The sequence below is a fragment of the Anolis sagrei genome, chromosome 4 (assembly GCF_037176765.1).
Source record: "Anolis sagrei isolate rAnoSag1 chromosome 4, rAnoSag1.mat, whole genome shotgun sequence".
Lineage (NCBI taxonomy): Eukaryota > Metazoa > Chordata > Lepidosauria > Squamata > Dactyloidae > Anolis > Anolis sagrei.
Genome location: NC_090024.1, coordinates 150,413,153 through 150,436,107, shown reverse-complemented (window position 1 = coordinate 150,436,107; position 22,955 = coordinate 150,413,153). Strand labels below are relative to the sequence as shown.

The 22,955-nt window shown below is 41.6% G+C and overlaps 1 protein-coding gene across 2 annotated transcripts in view; it reads right to left on the bottom strand.

The window, feature by feature from the left end:
- TGFBR3 (transforming growth factor beta receptor 3) overlaps positions 1 to 22,619 on the bottom strand; it is a 192,106-nt gene extending 169,487 nt beyond the window's left edge. The window contains exon 1 of one of the 2 annotated variants that reach the window (XM_060773914.2): positions 22,311 to 22,619. The gene's annotated coding sequence lies outside the window, so the exon portion shown is untranslated. The remainder of the gene's footprint in view (positions 1 to 22,310) is intronic. The other variant, XM_060773913.2, reaches the window with a different exon arrangement.
- Between the last annotated feature and the right edge of the window lie 336 nt (positions 22,620 to 22,955).

Below are 22,955 nucleotides of genomic sequence, written 5' to 3'. Positions count from 1 at the left end.
CTGGGAGCCCCATGCCAATGTATGCATAGACCAGAGTTTAACACTAATTTTCCAATTACCTGTTTCAACACTCAAATCTTCCACCAATGCAGTAGAAGCTGAAAAATTACAACTTGTAGCAGAGAGTTGGCATGCCTGCGTTCACGAGATAAAATTTACCATTTTTATTTCTTGTCATGTTATAGAAGCAGAATGCTGCAATGGATTTGCAGGAGGCAACTGGAGGCCACTGTTGCTGACAATGTGCATTTCCATTATCAGGAGCAGAGCCTCTGCAGTTTGTGTCCCAAGAATTCTATTTGTGTGGTAAAGGTTAGTGGAAGTGAAGTGAGGGAAAAACCTTATTACATGTTAGTGAAATTCTGAAATATCCATTGGAGCAGAAATGCAATAGAATGTTTTGAGTGGCGCTCAGAAAAGGAAACGAGCTTCAGAGGAGATAGAGGAAACGAACACTGATTTTGTCAGAGGTACCAATAAAAATAAGTTTCTTTTATTGATATTTTACATTTTTATTCCTGTGAGTGGTTGTATAGGCAAGGTGCAGTGCACTGCTTTGCCCAGGGGCCAACAATGCTGTTAAGATGCCCTTGCAACAACTCATTTTTCAGTGTGGCCACCCAGTGTTTTTGTCAAGTCCAGAAACATGACATAAGGCATACCCTCCAACATTTCACAGATGAACGCCAGAATGAACAGAAAAAGGAGAAGCAGTTTGCTTTTGCCTTAGTCTAATGTGAGAATTTATAGGTTGTTATCTATAAATCCCTAGACGCTTCGGGTTAAACCTATCTTCGAGACTGAATCTCTTTCTATGAACCAGTGCAGGCACTTAGATCTACTGGAGAAGCCCTCCTCTCGATCCCACCTCAATCCCTAGTATGGTTGGTGGGGACAGAGAGAGGGCCTTCTCGGTAGTGGCCCTCCATCTTTGGAATGCCCTCCTGAGGGAAATCAGGCTGGCTCCCATTCTCCAAGCTTTCTGCACACAACTGAAAACATGGTTGTTTTGAGAAGCCTTCGATCACAATTAGATGCCTTTAATAAATATGTGAGGACCCATAGATTCCACCAAGCACTTCACATGACTAAGATAGACTCTTGTCGTTTTATATCTGCGGCTATTGCTGTATTTTATTGATTTTAACCAAGGGGTTTATGAACTGAGATATTTATGTTGGCCGTAATTGTTTTCTGTTACTGTTTCTGCATTTATTGTATTTTATGTGTTGCACCTTTGAGTGCCTTGTAAGCCACCCCGATTTCCTCTGGGAGATGGTGGCGGGATATAAATAAAGTTTTATTTATTATTTTTTATTATTTAGCCTACTATCTTCCCTTTATTTATTTTATTTTATTTTATTTTATTTTGGGCATTTCTATTCCGACCCAAGGCGGCTTACAAACAGAATACAAACATTAAAATCCTTCAATCAGAGAACAAAATGGATAAAACCATGTTAAAACAACAATCAATAAAATCCCACATTTCAGATAAAACCATAGACTCCTCCCCATGTATCCCTCCTCCATCCTGATCATAAAATCCCCAACTCCTGCCATGGCTCAATTAAAGGCCTTATTAAATAAGAAAGTATTGACCCCCTTCCTGCTAACATAACTGAGTGCAAATTACTTCTTATTTTGAACTTAATTTGCCCTAACTGCAGAAATCTACAGACAAAGGGAGAATGTGTAAATAGGAAAGAAAAACTGGGACCTTTAAAAACCAGCTGAAGACATAGGACAACAAAGGATTAAATGGGTCTACCTGTCAAACCAGGACAATGGAAGCCCTAAACGGTTCCAGCCCAGCTTACCTGTCCAAACACATCTCTCCCTATGAACCATCTAGGTCTCTAAGATTGTCTGGAGAGGCCCTGCTCTTGGTCCTGCCTCCTTTGCAGATGCGACTGGTGGGAACGAAAGATAGGGCCTTCTCAGCGGTGGCCCCTCGGCTATGGAACGCCCTCCCTAGGGCTATTAGATCGGCCCCCTCCCTCCTAACATTTCGAAAAAGAGTCAAAACCTGGCTTTTTGAGCAAGCATTTGCAGATGCAGTGTAACAGGCTATTTTAGATCCATGGAATGATTGGACAATGTGACTGGAAAATGATTTTAGTAATGAGATGCTGAGGACCTGTGTTTTATTGTTTTTATTGTCTCTATTGTTTTTATGGTTTATATTATATGTTAATGTTTTTAATTATATTTTATGTTATTGGGGGCATTGAATTTTGCCATTTGTAAACCACCCTGAGTCGCCTCCAGGCTGAGAAAGGTGGTATATAAATATGGTAAATAAATAAATACACTTTCCAGGTGTTGTTCCCTTGTTGGGAAAAGTATTTGAACTACTTGTTACACTTTAATAGTTAGGTCCATTCTCTTTTTTGTTTTGTTGTTAACTGCCTTCAAGTTGCCTTCAAGCTTATGAGCAAGAGACCTTTAAGTCATGCCATTTTTCTATTATCAAAACTACTCTTTATTTTGGAGGGGAAATAGTCATCTTTAAAGGATGTGTATTTTCCCCTCAAAAACCCTTTGTTTAGTACACCATGCCACTGATTCTCAAAGGTTCTGGACTCCCACAAACCCAAGCTGCTTGGCCAATGGTCAGAGATTCTGAATGCTGAGGTCCTGGATATCTGGAAGATAACAGTTTGATAACCACTTTTCTAAATGACAATTCTCAGTGTTTCCCGTTGAAGTTACTTCTGTTCAGATAGGGACAGTATTATGAAACATTGCTGGAAGATTTCCAGAAAATAATTAAATTATGAAGACTGTACAGTGTAATGCCAAAGACATTTTGTTTCCAGGGAGTCAAAATAGGTTTTAAGTCTCCTAGTATAATCAAACTCCCAAGGAGAAGGGGACTGTGACGCCAGAGAGTTACTTAGACGCTGGTTGTGCGTAACAGGTCATTTCCACAAATCTTAACCAAAGGCTATGGGAACTGGAGGAGAGCCAAGAAAAGATTTGTGCTTCCCACCCCCACTTCCACAAGACTCATTTTGCTTCTTTCTTTTTTTTTACCTAATTCATTACTGCATGTTCTTTTAAATTACAGGAAACCACAAAATATACATAATTGCACTGTGAAAAGCATCAAGGCTTTCACTTTTTCTGGTTATGACAGCCTCGAAAGTTTTGCAACACACACTTTGCTTCCAATCTGATAGAACAGATAATGGCCATTTAATTAAAGGATGTTCCAAACTTGTTTTGACCAAACCAAAGGAGGATATCTCAGGGATTTCTGAGCAGAACTTCCCCATTTCAACAGCTGGCTTTCCCAGTTAAAACCCAGGAGATTTGTATCTCAGTCATGAAGTACAGCCTTTGACTACAGAAGACTTCTGAATCAATTTTTAACATCTTCAGAAGGGACTGAGAAAGGAAAGGCTGCTCTGGGTAAAGTTAGGAAGAACTGTGTGACAACTTTGACCCTGCCTTAGAGGGCCAAAGTTGAGCAGAGATTGCACAGCCATTTCTGAGGAATGCCTTAGCTGTTATGTCCTACACTCACAAGGACTGAAGTAGGTGGTCCTTGGGGATTCTTATGGTTTTAAATATCCATTTGGCCAGATATGACACCAAGCTTAAGTAAAGGTTTTCCCCTGACATAAAGTCCAGTCGTATCCGACTCTGGGGGTTGGTGCTCACCTCCATTTCTAAGTCAAAGAGCCAGCATTGTCCGTAGACACCTCCAACACCATGTGGCTGGCATGACTGCATGGAGCGCTGTTACCTTCCCACTGGAATGGTACCTATTGATCTACTCACATTTGCATTTTTTTTCGAACTGCTAGGTTGCCAGAAGCTGGGGCTAACAGCAGGAACACACAAGTTCGAACCTGTGACCTTTCAGTCAGCAAGTTCAGCAGCTTGGTATGACACCAAGCTTGGTACATGACAAATCTAGTCACACAAATAAAGTGGGCCCTTGGTATCCATTGGGATTTGATTCCACAACCTTCTGTGCATCCTAAAATGCAAGGATGGTCATGTCCCATTAGATCAGTGGTTCCCAAATGTTTTTGACCTGGGACCAATGTGACCAGGGAGCACTCTCCAACATTAGTACCAAAATGGTTATAAGTCAGTTTTTGGTCAATTTTAGATTTGGTTTGGTTATTTGGGGTGCTGATTCAGAAAACTGCATTGGATAGACCACATCAGCTCTAGTTTCTGATACAGAACATATGCCATCCAATAGTTGCCACCTGCTCACCCACAGAAAACCATATTTAATAAGACTCAGTACTATATGAAGGCTTTGCGAGACCAGTCGCTCCCGTTGCAACAGTGTATTAATGGTGAGGCCACGGACCGTATTTTAGTTCTTATGGACCACAGGATGGGAACCACTGCATTTGATACAATGGCATAGTAAAATGTTGTGCTTCATATAAAATTACAAAAACAAGGTTTGCTTATAACAATTTGGATTGAGGGGGGGGGGGGTATTTCAAACCGTAGATGGGACAATCCATGGATACAGACTATGTGGGTCGGCTATAGTCATAATTTCCTAAGCTGAACTGGATATATTATTCTATCCAGGGTGGGTCAAAGTTCTTTTGCTATCAAAGATATAGACAAAGACTTGGGGCCAAGTCCATCTAAAAAAGTCAGTTCTTAGAAACACTGGCAACAAACCAGCATCAAGTTATGTTAAGTTAAGCAAGGTTAGAAGGCACCATACAGACCCTACAGTACACAGCAACCTGTCTTCTGTAGATAGGAAGTGGGATGTAGGATCTCAGTAGGAACAACCACAGAAACTGCCATTGGTTCCTTCACTCTCCAAGTACAGAGACACGCCAAGGATAGATACCTCACTTTTTGTACTTGGCAGTTCTTGGAAACAAGAATTCAGAAAGGGTACATGGCTCATTTTACACACATCTCTACCTTACTTTCTCAAAACCAACTGAGGTATATAGTTTACAATTAAGAAGAGAACAGGTTTCTTGCCTTTGGCTGATCAGGTTCACTCTCTTTCCAAATGCAATGCATGCTACAGCCACGTTTTACAAATTCCTTCATTTGATCAGGCCCGGAACGTGACCATAGACACGTAAACTAAAAAGTTAATCACTCCGATCTTGATACCTTACATACAGAAGTGCAGCAAGGGATTAGGAGATCCACTACATCATCAACAATGGAACAGCAAGAAGATATGTTTTACTGCCTTTCTCTTTCCCAGATAAAAAGGCATTATCTAAGCAATTGTCTCATAACCTTTGAGGCAATTAATTTTCAGAGATAATAAAACCTCCTAAGATTGACTAAATAAAGTTTCACTGGGAAAACTCCCTAAAAGAAAAACAAATCATTTAAACCTTTCCCAGAGCAGAAAGTACAAGAGGCTAGATGCCCTTTAGGAGTATTGTGTGGTTATGCAAATATGCACACAAAGTATATTAACAGATGAGAATGAGGTTTGCAAACTGGTTGAAAACCAGTTTACAGCACTTCTTGCATGAATCAAGTTAAACCTCAGAAATTTGCCCCATAAAACATACCCCAATGTGAAGAGTATTGCTTCATAATCAAATATTAATTTTGGCATTAAGAGGAGGAGTTAAACTATAACATTAACACAGTCAACAGTAACAAAAATAGAGCCCAGTCTCTCTCTTTCTCTCTCTCTCTCTTTCCCCCCTTAATTAATTCTGGAACCTCAATAATTAACTGTTTTGAAATAGGAAGAGGCCATGGGCATTTTTTCCTGGAATTCATCACTGAATTAAATCTAATTTGCCATTGGTAAACTATGGCTGCTTCTCTTAAGTGTAGCCTCAACACCTTGCTCCTAGATAGTGCCTACAAAGAGATGTCTTGGAATAATTTAACAGCTTCATTTTTGTGTTTCAGGATCTGTAAACTGAAAGGTACAAGATACACTTTCTTTCAAGGTTTACTTTACTCATCCAACTATAATGTCCATAGACACAGTAGACAGTTCCGAAGGATCACTTCCGAAAACAACATGCTCTTTCAAGGTAAATTTCTGAAACATACAGATCAGGTGAAAGTGCACTGAGCCAGTGGATTAAGGGTTTCATCATGGTACTGCCTCATATTTATTTAACAATTCCTCCAAGTTAAATTATCTCTACTCACCATGTCCCCCTCTTTAAGTGTGACTCCAGCAGACATACATTTTGTCTTTGATTGCCTACATAGCCCCTGGTAAACAGCTGAATTTGCTATTGCTGCCACATCTGCCAATTTCACTGTGACCTTCTCTAGACCACTCTGGGACTTCTTTAAATGTTGTACAACCACAAATCAGTCAACTGTCAAGTAAGGTTTTGGTTGTCTTATGTGATCAATCCTTGCTCCTATTTGATTCCTCTCTCAGGTTTCTCGTAAATATCATTCTGTGGTCTTCCTTGTTTGCCAAGCACTCCATGGCGTTTAAACCATCTCCTGATGGAAAACAGTCCAAACTTCCATTTAAGCCATGAGATCTCTCAGGCTGCATTCCTTAGCTAGAGTACAACTCGGTTATAAAGTCACAGCCATCTTCAACTTCCATTCCCCACTATATTTTAGAGCTTTTAAGTTACACCAGTGGCTCTCAACCTGTGGGTCCCCAGATGTTTTGGCCTTCAACTCTCAGAAATCCTAACAGTTGGTAAGCTGGCTGGGATTTTTGGGATTTGTAGGGCAAAACACCTGGGAACCCACAGGTTGAGAACCACTGAGGTAGACTAAGCCCCACTCCATACCTATGGCTACAAAGTATACTAAAGCCCCAACATTTTTGCTGAAATGATGCATTGGTTATTACTCAATCAACACTGGGAATAATTTAAGAGTTGGCGTGGTGAGACAGCATGATATAGTGGGGTGAGCATTGAACTATGACTCTTGAGACCAGGATCTGAATTCTTGTTCAGCCATGGAAAATCATTATGAACCTTGAGCAGGTCATGCCCTCAGCCTTAGAGGAAGACAAAACCCTGTAGTAGGATCATCATAAGCTGGAAGTGATTTGGAAGCACACTGGGCTGTGTGGCCCAAGTTATGAGTTCTCAGTTATGATTTTTCTACACAAAATGTCTCCCAGCCAACTTATGGCCTCCATCTCGCAACTCTATCACATGCATTTCCCATTATTCTATTTTTGCTATTCATGCTATGAACAAAGATCTCTTTGCACTTGCTTTGGTGATATCCTCTGTAAAATGCAAGCTGTGGTGGTCCTAGTGTGTGTCTGACAACTTTTCAATAAATATGGCAAAATTAAAACCATTTGAGTCCCTGCTCCATTACTGAGATGTTAGTGAGGAAATCTCTTTTGATATCAGAGCCGAAGAGTTGTTCTATTCTTGATGGCATTATCCAAAAGTACCCAAAGTCTTCTTCATTCTACCTTTCCGATTCTGGGGAATAATTTACGTGTTGATCTTCTCAGCCCACAGCTGCCCAGTCCCAAAACCCCACTCTCTTCAGTGGAAATGCATTTCCAATACTAACCCTCTTCAAATACACACTATTGACAATGAATTGAATACAAGCTAACATCATTGACCAACAAGCTTGTGGACATGTTACTGTATGAGCAGGAGAAGATTTGATGAAAACTAGCTAGCTGTAGATCATGACCTTCTGATAAACAAATCTCTTGCAATCAGACTCTTTCAAGGTCTTGAAAGTATCTAATTTAACCTCAAATTCTTATCACGAAACCATGCAAAAGCTGAGGAACTGGCATGGGCCATCTGCGTAAGCTCCAGTTAAACACATCCTGTTGGAAAATACTTTTATCAGTAGGAAGACCTTCTAGGCACAGGGCATGTGGAATACGTAACTATGGAGAGGGAACTGTTCACACTATGTACCAAACTACTGCTGGCTTTAATGATGCATGAAAGAGTTCATCTTTTTGTGGTGTGATTTTCTCCCTCTCCCCCCTCCCCAGTTTTGTTTGTTTTCATTTTGCTCATGCCACAAAATGGTTCAAGACTCCCAGATGATGAAACGGGATGAATTATCATGATGGACATGGCTTTCGGCTGCAATGTTTTGATTGTAAAACTTGATGCTCCCTAGGAGAAAATAGCAATATTTTGGACGGAAAGAGAATGAGAAACTGATCCAAAGATAATCCCCAAAGTGCTTTCAGAGATATGTCTTTCAGTCCAGTGAAGCTATAACAGAGCTAATTGCACTTAAAGCAGCATGATATGAAGCTGAAAGAGATCCATTATACCAACATAGGAAGCCATGATAGAGAGGCAAAGGAGGTGGTGGTTGTTCCCAGTCTGAGATCGGCAGCATTAGCAGTCCAAGGCCACCCACATTCCCTTACCCAAGAGGCATCTACACAAGAGAATGAGGGTACTTTGTACCCTGGCACAATGCTATGGGGTCCTGGGATTTGTAGTTTGGTGAGGCACCAGCACTCTTTAGAAGTGAAGGATAAAGACCTTTTCAAACTTTAACTGACAGCATTTAGCCTGGCAGTGAAAGTGGTGTCGAACTACATTAATTCTACAGTATAGAATGCACCCCAACTCTTCCTCTGCATTCTTGACTACAGTCTCCACTTTCATTAGTGATGGGGCCTAAGTATATGAATTTTGAATCATTCTGATGTCTTTATTAGCCATTATAAAACTATCCAAATTATCAGATGTCATTTTTTTATTTTCTTGGCTTTCAAGTGTAACCCTGCTCTTATATTTTCTTCCTTAACTTTCATCAATAGTCTTCTGAAGTCTTTTCTATTTTCGGCAAGTAACAGGATGTCATCTGCATATCTTAAAATCATTAGAGCATTGCTATCATGCAGTATTTCCCCTTTCTTAGAACTGAAATAGATTTATTTAGAAACTCCTTGCCACTGAATTTTGTTAATATCATTACCCCATGGATTTGCTAGGCAGAGGTCATCAACTGCAGTCAAAATAGGAAATGATAGAATACTCTGGTCACAAGAAGGCTATCCCCTTTCTCACTGTATCAAACTCAAGACTCGTGGGCTGAATCCAACTATGTTATGACCCTCCAGATGCTAGACTACAACTCCCATATTCCTCACCGTAAGATATCATGACTAGTGCTATTAGGATACAGTGATATTTGGAAGGACACAGTTTGTTCTGTTTCATCAGGATAATGAGGTTTGAATTTAGAGACAAGGCTTATGGATGCGATGTCTGACTTTAAAATTTCCTTTAACCTTTTCCCAACCTCAGAGCCACAAGTGCTGAGAGGTTGCAATTCCCATTTTCCCCAATTTACATGCTCGATAATCAAAACTGATGGGAGTTGTTGTTCAATAACATCTGGGGACCCAAACCTGGTAAAAACTAAAAAGCATCAACCAATACTTTAAAAAAATAGTTGGCTCTTTGTATCCACATATTCTCCAACCAAAAATTCAACAGCCCTTTCAATACCACCACGAGGCTGATGTGGCCCTTGATTTATTTATTGTGTTTGAAGTGAATTGAGAATAGAGTTATAGTGCATAAAAACCATAAACAAAGTTTAAAAAATTGACATTATACTAAATTTCCCTTGACCAGAAGCTGGCCACATCAAGAGCCTCTGATGTTGCTGTAAAAAGGTCCTCCATTGTGCATATGGTGAGGTACAGACTACATTGTAGTAGGTGGTCTGTGGTTTGCTCTTCTCTACACTCGCATGTCGCAGACTCCACTTTGAAGCCACATTTCTCAAGATTGGCTCTGCATCTCGTGGTAGCAGAGTGCAATCTGTTCAGCGCCTTCCAAGTTGCCCAATCTTTTGATTGTCCAGGGGAGAGTTTCTCATCCAGTATCAGCCACTGAGTGAGGTTCTGAGTTTTAGCCTGCCACTTTTGGATTCTCACTTGCTGAGGTATTCCTGCAAGTAACTCTGTAGATCTTAGAAAACTATTTCTTGATTTAAGTTGTTGGCATGCTGGCTGATGTCCGAACAGAGGATGGATCGGGGATGTCAATGCCTTGGTCCTTTCTTTACTGGCTGCTACTTCCTGGAGGATATCAGGTGGTGCAATACTGGATAACAGTATAATTTCTCCAGCGGTATAGGCCCCGCAATGAAAATGATTTCGACACCCCTGCTCTAAAGGAATCATATTACAAAAGCCAGTTCAGGACTAACTCCAACATAATAATGAGGACTAGCATAATTGTAACATGACAAAAATAAATAAAACTAATCTTATTGTTCTTCTAATTTTACTGTCTGTACCAGAGTCAGGAAAAGCTACTTTTAGGATGACAGTTTTTTTAAGTTCTGGGAGCTAGAGTAAAAAAATTAACATTTCGAAACTCTAGTCTATGCAGATCCACAGTGCACAATGTGAAAAAATATGTGTCTCAGTGCACCATAGATGAGTAGAACATTCTCAAATCCCTTGAGAGTTAAAATCTTCAAACTGTCTGGCTGGCACATTTTAATGGCATAAAGTGTATGTTTATGCTCTTGCTAAATTATATACTGTGCATCCAACAATGAAAGCATCTATTTGTTTTAAAGAGGGGGTTATTCCACTGAGATCAGTACAGTAATTTGACAATGTACTCTTCTTGCTAAGAAGTACATAGAACACACCGTGTGTGTGAATTTCATAGAGTTTTCCTAGGCAAGGAATACGCAGAAGTGATTATATCGGTTTCTTCCTCTGAAACATGCCTGGCAGAACCTGGTATTTGTCAGCAATCTGCCATCCAATTACTGATTAGGGCTGACCCTGGTTAGTTTCCAAGATCAGGCAGGATCTGGTGCCTTTAGGCTATGGAACAGACTATTAAGTGGATATATGAATGATTGATTTAAAATCATTGAACATAATACCGTATGCCAAAAAAACCCCAACACAATCAACATCTAACCCAGCCCTTTTATACTGTTCCAGGTCTTATTATTTATTTGTGACACATTATTGTATTCAGCTGTCGGGGAGAAAAAGGAATTCTTAGAGCACACTACAAAAAATGAATATAAGGGAGTCCTTGTTCTCAGGCTTTAGTCTAAGGGCCCTTCCACACAGCCATAGAAGCCAAAATATCAAGGCAGAAAATCCCACAATATCTGCTTTGAACTGGGTTATCTGAGTCCACACTGCCCCATATATTCCAGTTCAAAACAGATAATGTGGGATTTTATGCAGCTGTGTGGAAGGGGCCTAAGAGAAATGGCCAACAAGAAAAGCAGACAAGGTGGGAGAATGAAAAAGCAAACTCAAGCAGTCATTCTTAATTACATTATTTTTATGGCAGGAAAGTACAAAGCAAGCTCCTTGCAGTGGCTTCTTGAGCAAACAAATAAGATCTTGTTGGTTTACTCTTCCTACAATGTTATTGTTGTTGTATGTATTTGTATGCCACTTTTTCTCTTAACAGAGACTCTCTTTGCTTTGGGGAGCAACCCTTCAGTGGTCCTTACTCATTTGGCAAACAAATGAGATCAGAATACACTAACCTGCTTTCTAGGCACTCAAGTAGAGGTCTCTCACAACATCTGCTACCTAAGAAATTTTTACCCCTGGAACCAATCTAAGGATCATACACTTGCCAAGTAAACTTTCTACTCTCGCACTGTGGCCACCAGTATATAATTGTGAAAGAAATTTTCCCAGTATATAACTGGGAAAGTAATTTTAGGACTACTTTTATCAGAATTTCCACACTGAGCAATTAAGAGAACACGTTTCTCTTAATGTGGTTTCTGACTTATAGCAACCTCAAGGCGAACCTATCACAGAGTTTTCTAGATTGGAGAGTGTCTGATTTGCTCAGGGTTATACAGAGTGTTTTGGTGGTTGAGTATAAATTCCAACCCTCGTTTCCAGAGTCATAGTCCAACACTCAAACCACTATGCTACACCCCAAAATATATCTGTTCTGAGCCCATCCTATTCAAATAGAACTCATGAGATTCTAACAGCAAAGGCTGTTTTATGGTTATTTCCCAGCAGACCAAGCATTACATCAATACGGAACACAAAAACCACATTTTCTAGAAAGACAGTATTTTATAGGTCAAAGAACAGACAAGGAAATTTCAGGTCAGCAAGATCTATGTGGCAAATGATCACAACTGACACATCGGTACACATAAAACCAACACCATGTCAATTCAATAATACTTGATGCATGGAGCTTGATGCACCTAAGAGAGCATTGCTCTTTTCTTTTTCCTCCCAAGCATTTGGAATCCGTTTATAGTTTCTGGGATTTACAACTCTCCAGTTAAAACTCAGCAGAATTTTTCACTACCTTCGGTGGTGCCTTGAGAGCACAATGCTGAAATGTGGTGGAAATGTGCTCCTAAATTTATTGTTCAGCCCAGACATCAAGCATACTCTCGAAGCAAGGGCTGAACTATTCTTGGAGGCATGGTCAGTCGCCAAGGAGGCGGAAGGTCCTTCCCAGCCCATTACAGCATGTGACTGGACCAGCAAAGGGACCGCCAAGAAGTTCAGCTTTCCCCAGTTGATGCAACAACAAGGTTGCACCCTCAAAACTCATGTTTATCATAACTGCCAAGGAACAATGGAGTGCCTCCCTTATTCTACAACTTTTATTTCCTTCCAGCCAAGACCTTAAAATACAGTACTGGCAGGGCTTTCCTGCTTCCGCTCTCTTTCTTTGACCTGCTTGCCCTCAGGGTGAGGACACAAAAACAACAAAAATCTTTCCTGGCAAGGTCCTTTTTTCTCTCTTACTCTTTGGCTGACCTTGCAGCTTGGGCTGTATTTGGAAAAGTAACTTGTGTGGGGGACAGCTATCTAAGCACAGTCACTAGTCATTCCGAGTGGGGGATTCTGGGAGCTACAATCAACCCAAGGAATTTTTCTATGTTCTGGCCATTTCTTGGCTTTGGGAGGCAATGAGACATCCAGGTGAATATCTGAAAAACAAACAACAGACAGTGCAATGTGCCTCCAAATTGCTTATCCATTTATGATGACTATGAATTTCACAGGGTTTTCTTAGCAAGGGACACTCAGAATCAGTTTTGCCTCTGAAATATGGCCTACAATACTTGGCATTTATTGGTGGTTGCCCATCCAAGGACTACCAATATCTGATCCTGCTTACCTTCCAAGATCACACAGAATCTGGTGCCTTTGCAATACTTAGTACTGATTTGTCACTTTTAAAAACACTTTACTACACACTCAGAGAGCTAACGGGGGCAACAGAGCAGAATGCCCTAGCTTATTCTTTGAGTTCGTATTTAAGAATAGAATGCAATATGAATTAATCATTTTATGATTAGACTAGATACATTCAGCTAAAAATTGTACTTCAAGTTTAGCTTCTTCTAAAATGAACAAGCTAAGAAATTAGCATCTAATATATGTAGTAAACAAATGGTGGCAATATGTGGAAAAATACAAGAGAGCTATTGTGGTGTAGCAGTTAAGAGTCTTGGACTGGGATCTGAATGATCCACATTCAGGTCCACAATAAGTTATTAAACTCATTAGGGCTGGTGGCCCATGGCTTTTGTGTCAGTGAAATCACAATCAACTCTAAGACAGGATTCATAGGAGCTTTCCAAGATGCTGAAACCTGTTTCTAAATAGGTTTGATGCATTGGACAGCTCCTTAAGGCTAGTTTAAACCTGGAATGGACTCACCATCCCACTAACGTTGGCACTGCCAGTGGACATGTTCTTCTCAACCTGACCTAACTCTCAGAAGTGCACTGAGGAGAAGGAAATTCATGTTTATTGCCTTTAACCCATGGCAGAACATATAGATGTGACTATTAAATAACAAAATATTTATTATTCAATTTTGGCATTGAATGTTTGCCATTATTGTGTTGTGAACTGCCCTAAGTCCCCCTAAGGAGATAGAGTGGGCTACAAATAAAGCATTATTATGGAGCCCCCAGTGGTGCAGCGGGTTAAACTGCGGAGCTGCTGAATTTATTTATTTATTATTTATTTACTTCATTTATATACCACTTTTCTCCCCCAGGGTGACTCAAATCCATGTCCAAGAAGTTTACAGCAAAAATTCAGTGCCTTACAACATATAAAAAACCTAGCATAAAACAACAGTAACATATAGCTATAAATTAAATTAAACCATATTTCATAGAGAAGCAACAACATCTAGACATTTAAACATGGAATTAAAACATATAAATATAAAACATTAATATCACATAATCCAGAAGCCAAAAGGTTGGTGGTTTGAATCCGGGGAGCGGGGTGAGTTCCCACTGTTAGCCCCATCTTCTGCCAACCTAGCAGTTCAAAAACATGCAAATGTGAGTAGATTAATAAGTACCACTCTGGCGGGAAGGTAACAGCACTCCATGCAGTGACCTAGGAGGCATCTTCGGACAATGGCGGCTCTTCAGCTTAGAAATTGAGATGAGCACCATACCCCAGAGTCAAACTTGACCAGACTTAATGTCAAGGGGAAACCTTTACCTTTACCTATTATTATTATTATTATTATTATTATTATTATTATTATTTTAAAATTAGTAGTATTATTATATGTACACACATTCAGGTTGTGTTGGGTCCTGGACCACATAAAACACTGAATATAGCCACTGAATTAAAAAAAAACAGGTTAATTTAGGATATGATCATTCATAGTATTCCTGAAAACCCTAAAGGAGTCTGCCAACAAACTTCAAGTACTGTAGCCTACATTTCAAAGGAAGGAACAGGCAAAATCCCCTCTGAATATTCCTTGCCTAAGAAAACCCTGAAATTCATGTGACTGTCATAAGTCAACCAGGAACTTGAAGCCACACGCACAAACACACACAGAGAAAAGAGCTTTAATGAGCAAGGACCAAATATGAAAAAGCACTAAAGATGACACCGGATAGGAGAATAGCTGCCTGCTCAAATGCATTTGTAGACATAGATATTAAGTGACCAATTTTGACTTCAATGGAGGGGGAGATCAATCGCTGCCACTCATATTGCCCTGAGCTTCTAGCACAGTTTTCCCTTGTCCTGCTTGGAGTAGAAAGCAAAAGCAATGCACCTTTTTGGATGTTAAAACAGGTCCTCTCTCCAACCTCCAAGCAACAAATCTGGAATTAAAAACACAAAACCTGCTATAATGACTAATACATCTCAAAGACTCTCCTGGTTTTCAGAGAAAGAGAATCCCTTCCCCGACTCTGGGAGAAGAGATAAAGTTTGCCATTTGCCCTCAAGGTTAATATCCTTTTGTTTTAGTAACAGAGTTTCAAAAATTAAGATTCTTCACTGCGGATTTTCTGCCCTGTGAGACTCTTTTGGCTAAATTAGCAAATGTCTGGCTCTATTTTTTCAGCTCCTCAGCCTGTAGCAGTAAAACGAGGAGCCAAATGTGCTCTCTGCCATGGCAAAATCTGAAGCAGAGCTTTGAAATGTTATTGTTTTAACTACAACTCCCAGAATCCCCCACCTTCCATATTGGCTTGGCTATTCTGGAAGCAGTAATAAAGAAAACTTTTCTAAGTTCTGAACTGAAAATCGCATGCTGGTGTTAAGAACTCTTTGAAAGAACTATGATTACATAAAGACTGTCATGTGAGAAAAAAGGAAGAGTGCTTGCTGTCTTGTGATGACCCTATGAATACTCAAAGTAGATTTTGTCAGTTCCTTCCTCTGAAATATAGCCCACAGCACCTGGTTTTCATTAATAGTGTCTCACCCAGGTACTAACCAGAGCTGATTCAGCTTAGCTTCCAAGATGAGACAAGATCTGATATTTTTACGGTTTTTAGACCACAATACTAAGCCTATTAATTTAATCGTACCTACTCTGTTCTGGTATATATTGTTATGTTTTAATTAAGGATCTGTTAGGAGATTATAAATATGTAACTATTTTCATAATGAAATTTCTATTCAAATGACATTCCAAATGGCACCATACTGTTGTCGAAGGCTTACATGGCTGGAAACACAGCAACCCTGGCACCATACTCTTCGTATCCTAAGAAAACAGAAACTCTCTTTGGAGGTAGAAGATAGCTGTTCTATAACAGATCTTGCTAACTCAGCATACAGTGGAAGTGTGTTGAAGCACATGACTTTCCGTTCTCTAAAACAATTGGGGATTATGAACCTGGGACCCTTTTCATACTTCTTTGTTTCTGCTCTCCCACTGCTGTTTTATTTTCCTTACATATCGTATCTTATTAAGGCTATAAAACTGAGGGCAGAGAACAGCCTTATTCACGATTTGTAAGCCACTCTAGGATTTATTTTTTTTTGGTTGAAGGTGAGATATAAACACTGTGTATGTCTTTTATTTATGTAAATACATAAACGCATATCAGCCCCATCCAGTATGGCTAGCTACAGGGGATTATAGGAACTGCAGTCCAACATCATGTTGTGAGTTGCCCTGAGTCCCCCTGGAGAGATAGGGTGGGCTACAAATAAAGTATTATTATTATTTGGAAAACAACAAGATGAGTCCACAGCAGACATTCTGCTGGCTGCTGTATTGGATCACATATCGGATACTTCCCAAGTGTCTAGGACTGTGTGATGTATCGGCGAATAATGCATGCAGATCCCAGTAAGGTGGCCTTCTGCAGCTAGCAAATGGTAATTTTGTTAGCGCCGATTGTGTTTAAGTGCAGGCCAAGGTCTTTAGGCACTGCACCCAGTGTGCTGATCACCACTGGGACCAACTTGACTGGCTTGTGCCAGAGTCTTTGCAGTTCAATCTTTAAATCCTCATATCGTGTCAGCTTTTCCAGTTGTTTCTCTTCAATCCTGCTGTCACCTAGGATTGCAACATCTACAATCCATACTTTGTTTATTATTATTATTATTATTATTATTTGTACATACATTCAGGTTGTGCTGTGTTCTAGACCACACAAAACACTGAGTGTAGCCTCTGTAGCCACGGGTCCTGTGGTCCTGTGATCAAACATACGTGTTTTAAAATACTACCTAAGATTGAACCTCAGACTTTGCGTATCCAGAGTATATACTCTGTTATTAAGCTATTATCTTTCCAATACAGAAGCCCCCAGTGGTGCAGTGGGTTAAACCTCTGAGCTGCTGAACTTGCTGATCAAAAGGTCGATGGTTTGAATCTGGGGAGAGGGGTGAGCTCCCACTATTAGCTCTAGCTTCTGCCAACCTAGCAGTTCATAAACATGCAAATGTGAATAGATCAATAGGTCCTGCTCTGGCAGGAAGATAACGGTGCACCATGCAATCATACCAGCCACATAACCTTGGAGGTGTCTAGGACAACACCAGCTCTTCGGCTTAGAAATGGAGATGAGCACCACCCCCCAGAATCAGACACAACTGGACTTAATGTCAGAGGGAAACCTTTACCTTTCCAATACATTTTGTGTGTTTTCTTAGATGCTTAAAAGATATTAACAGAAAATCTAAATAAAAGCAAAAAGGGAAAAAAAAGAAAATGCTAACAGCTGAAGAGTTCATGCAAAACAAATACATTTTGAAGTATAAAATAAAGTCAGAAGACATCTGCCCAATTCCTGTTTATCTACATCATGGCTAATGCCATCACTGATTATTTCCATCCAGACTCTATCAACATACAACCAAACACTTTGGAAGTATCAAGATTAGTTTCCATCAAGCTGAGCAACTTCGTAAGAGTGAAACATCAGAAATCACCACAAAATTATTTGATTTCCAAGTAATCCAAAGCACATAGTATAGTGGCTGTTATTTGATCCAAGTCTGTCAGTGCTACAAAATTACAGATCACACAGAAATTCATAAAGCAAAGCTGCATTCATCAGGGGTTTATAGACCAAATGTATGTTTGATAACTTAGAAGTAATGTCTCTTGTTTGGGAGAAGGGGGGAACCCTATGTACTCTTATTCTCAGCACTGTGTGCATGAAATTGTAGCTGTTTTTCACAGCCTTCTTCACAATGTACTATTGCCTTTTATTCCTTCCAGCAATTCCGAAACACACTTCTAACTCTTTAGTAAGAAACAAGGTGGTGTAATGATTTGAGTGTGTGACTAGAGGTGCATCTACACTGTTGAATTAATGCAGTTTGACACCACTTGAACTGCCATGGCTCAATCCTATGGAATCATTGGAGTTGTACAAGAGTTGACTGTCTCTGACAAAAGGTGTTGGTGCCTCACCAAAACACAACTCACAAGATTCCATAGCCTTATGCCATGGCAATTAAAGTGGTGTCTAACTGCATTAATTCAACACTGCAGATGCATTTTAGGACTACGGAAATCCACCAACCATGAAAACTCTTTTGGTGACCTTGGGAAAGTCAGGCCCTCTCGGTCTAGAAGGCAACATCAATAAATTTTCCCAGGAAAACCTTAGGAAACAGTCACCACATGTCAAATTCATCTTGAAGACACATAAACACAACTTTACAATCCTATGAAAGTTTACTTGAGAGGAGATTACACTGAATATAACTAAATGTATTTCTAAATAAGCGTATATAGGGTTCCTCCCTTCTCCCAAACAGAACTCCTTTATAGTATTGGGCAGCTATAATTAATTTATTCTGAACACGCACCCATCAAATTGCTCCAAGAGGCACTGCAAGTTGAGTAAACTTCTTAAGGTCACAAGCGTGTAGCAACCCATGAATAAAATCCACTTAAAATTGGGAGCTTTTTTGAGAAATAAAAGAAAAAACACCATTCTGACCAAACCACTTTATTTGCTGAATTGTAAGGACTTGTCTAGTTGTTACTTTCATACTGCTGAAGGACTACGGTTGAGTGAGACTATGGTCCCTGAAGCTTAAAAGGCATTTCTCAAAATCTAAACATAGGAAGAGTGACATTGTTCAAATGCCTTGCAAATCAAACCTGCAATCACAGCCAAGAATTCAAGAGCGTAATAGTAGCAGTTGTGTAATAGTAAACAACACGGAGGGAATAATATAACTGCTTTGGTCTCTCGCCCAAATCCGTATATCAACTTGTATATCAATTGACGCACCAAAGAGTCAACTAAGGTTTATGCTCAATTACTTCCAAGCAAACCAACATGAGTTAATGTGTAGTTTGGGAGGCGGGGAGGGGATTTGTTTTGCTTCAATTGAAAGTCCAACAGAAAGCAGCGGTCGACCAGATGTAAACAGGTTGCTTCCTGCTGCAGCATTGGGTTTGCGTGCCCACTGGAGGAATCTGCCACAGCATGTTACTCTGGAGCTGAGCCAGGAAACTGTCAAAGCAATCATTGCTGAGCCACTTTGGGAGACGCAGCATGGTGCCGTTGCTTTCGTGTTGGGGTGCATCTACACCTGTGGATCCCCAGATGTTTTGCCCTTCAGCTCCCAGAAATACTGACAGATGGTTAACTGGCTGGGATTTCTGAGAGTTGTAGGCCAAAACAATTGAGGACCCACCAGTCGAGAACCACTGATCTACACTGTCGAATGAATGCAGTTTGATCCCACTCTGTGTTGTGAAATATGAGAGCTGCCATTTTGCAAGGTCTTTAGCCTTCTCTGCCAAAGAATGCCGGTACCTCACTGAACTACAAATCCCATGACTCCATAGCATTGAGCCATAGCAGTTCAAGTGGAGTCAAACAACATTAATTCTACAGTGTGGTTGTAGTGGGTTCGAATCTCCACTTGACCATGGAAACTTACTGGGTGACACTCTCTCAGCCTCAGTGGAAAGCAAAGGCAAACCTCATTCCAAACACATTCTGCTGCTCTAAAAAACTCTAATACTCTAAAAAAAACAACACTGTGATAGGGTTGCCATAAGTCGGAAATGACTTGAAAGCCTACTACCAAACCAATAACAAGGTGCCCTGGGACCTTTTTTTTGGCTGGAGGGAAAGGGACAAATACTCTAATCCAAAGAAATAATGGGGAAGGGACAAGTGCTGTTATTTTCATGTGGGTTTACGCTACTGAAAAGTCTGTCAGAGATTTTCTAACTTGTGCATCTATGCTGTCAAACTATTGCAGTTTGGCATCACTGTAGCTGCCATGGCTCAGTGCTATGTCTCCTGTACCAGCCCTCCTTGGCAGAGAAGGCCAAAGACCTGGTGAAACGACAACTCCCACGATTGTGCAGTGTTGAGCCATGAAGGTTCAAGTGGTGTTGAACTACCTTAACTGGACAGTGTGCAGATTGTATCCTTAGGGGCCCTCCATCCAGGCATGCGCTTGATCCTAGTGCTGTCCTTCCTCTCACTTCATCTGTCAAGACTCCCACAAGATAGTAACACATCTGGGCGTCTCCTGGGCAACGTCTCTGCAGATGGCCAATTCTCTCATGCCAGAAGCGACTTGCAGTTTCTCAAGTCACTTCTGACACAATGAAAAAAAATCTGTCAAGAGAGGCACTCACGGCAACTTTCTAATGCTGCATCTACACTGCCCTATATCCCAGGATCTGGCAATGTAAAGGTAAAAGTAAAGGTTCCCCCTTGACATTAAATCTAGTCGTGTCTGACTCTGGGGGTGGTGCTCATCTCCATTTCTAAGCCAAAGAGCCAGCATTGTCCATAATGCCTCCAAGGTCATGTGGCCAGCATGACAGCATGGAATGCTGTTACCTTCCTGCAGAAGCGGTACCTATTCATCTACTCACATTGATAGGTTTTTGAACTTCTAGGTTGGTAGAAACTCAGGCTAACAGTGGGAGCTCACCCTGCTCCCCAGATTTGAACCTGCGACCTTTCAGTCAGCAAGTTCAGCAGCTCAGCGGTTTAACCCACTGTGCTACCAGGAGCATTCACTTCAAACCACATAATCTGGGATCCAATCATGGGATTACAGCACAGTGTAGATCCAGCCTCCCAGAACCCCTGGTGACATAGCAGGTTAAACCACTGAGCTGCTGAACTTACTTACTGAAAGATTGGCAGTTCGAATCTGGGGAGCTGGTGAGCTCCCGCAGTTAGCCCCAGCTTCTGCCAACCTAGCAGTTTGAAACCATACAAATGTGAGTAAATCAATAGGTACTGCTCCAGTGGAAAGATAACGGCATTTATGCAGTCATGCTGGCCACATGATCTCAGAGGCGTCTATGGACAATGCTGGCTCTTCAGCTTAGAAATGGAGATGACCACCAACCCTCAGAGTCGGACACGACTAGACTTAATGTCAAGGGGAAACCTTTACCTTTATCTAGATCCAGCCTATGAGAGGCTGACCAACTCTTCCTGCTTTCCAGGAAAGAAGATGGCATCTCCGATCAAGGGAGCAGAGGGTCTCAGCCGCCTTGCTCCTGGGTACAATCTCTACTATCGAATTAATGCAGTTTTGGCTCCACTTGAACTGCCCTGGCTGAATGTTATGAGATCCTTGCAGTTGTAGATTGGCATGGTCTTTAGCCTTGATGCCTCAAGGAAGTGTAAGTGATACGATTCCATAGCACTGAGCCATGGCAGCCTGAGTGGGGTCAAACAAGCTGGAATGTGCCCAGAGAAGGGTGACTAAAATGTTCTCCAGAACCAGTTGGGCACCACAATTGAAGAGAGATATTGTCAAGCTGGAATGTGTCCAGAGGAGGACTAAAATGATCAAGGGTCTGGAGAACAAGCCCCATGAGGAGCGGCTTAAGGAGCTGGACATGTTTAGCCTGAAGAAGAGAAGGGGGAGAGGAGACATGATAGCCATGTATAAATATGTGAGGGGAAGTCATAGGGAGGAGGGTGAAAGCTTGTTTTCTGCTTCCCTGGAGACCAGGACGCAGAATAATGGCTTCAAACTACAAGAAAGGAGATTCCATCTGAACATGAGGAAGAACTGTGAGCGCTGTTCAGCAGTGGAACTCTCTGTCCCGGAGTGTGATGGAGGCTCCTTCTTTGGAAGCTTTTAAACAGAGGCTGGATGGTTATCTGTCGGGGGTGCTTTGAATGCAATTTTCCTGCTTCTTGGCAGGGGGTTGGACTGGATGGCCCATGAGGTCTCTTCCAATTCTATGATTCTATGAAACCAGAATGTGGATGCACCCCAGTCCAAAGCAATGCCTGTTTCCCAGCCTCCGTCCAACTCCGAGGAAGGAGGGAGAGAGGGAGAGAGGGAAGGAGAGAGAAGCAGCCGGAGAACACCCCCTCCCTTCCCCCGACCAAAGGGAGGAAAAAAAGAAAGAAAGCAAGAAAAAAGAAAGGCTCTGCACGCAAGCGCTTCCTCTGCCCTCGCCCAAGGCGGGGAAATCCCTCGCTGCTCCGGCACGGTGACATGAATGCTGTGGCATCAAGAAACTTGTAGTTTTGGCAAGGTCTGCTGCCCAGGATTGATCTAAACCCTGCACTAAGCGAAAGCGTTGTCAAACCGAGTTAAATGCACCCAAAAAGAGAGGGAATGAGCCCGGGCAGGATCAGGATCGCCTTACCTCTCCCCAGAGAGCTGTCAAAGCGCCAGGAAGCCACTCCGGAGTTCAAAGGAGGCAACTTTGTCTTCCCTTCCCTTTGCTTTCTACTCCATCCGCATCCTCCGCTGTGGTAGAAGGAGCCAGGGGCGGCCCGCTCCTCTCCTCTCCCTCCTTTCCCCTCTCTTTCTCTCTCTCTCCTTCTCCAGAGTCTCCGCGATCGTCCCGGGAGAAAGCGAGCGACAGTCAAGAAGGAGGAGGAGAAGAACCAACTCGCAGCGCCCGCACTCTGGGCTTCCCTTCGGCGGGGGACTTCGGCCCGTCACTCACAGCATCAGAGGCGTCCCCATTGGTCCACTGGCGGGGGAGGCGGGGCTTTGCCAGTCCCCGCCCCCTCCTCCTCCTCCTCCTCCTCCTTCTCTCACAACTGCATTTCCTTAGATGCGTCCGGGTTGCAGTTGGGGGATCAGCTCCTCTAGTTTCCTCTTCTGGAGAGAGTCGTGCCTTTCTCCTTTGGAGAGATCCCTGTTGACTCAGAAGACCAAGTATGCTCAGAAGTATTTTCGATCCCCTTGTTTATCTTTCTTTCCCTTCCTCCCCCTTTTTTTGCTGGGTCTCCACACATTCTTCTACGTTACGCAACGTTTCGGGGCAGGATTTCGGAAGCGG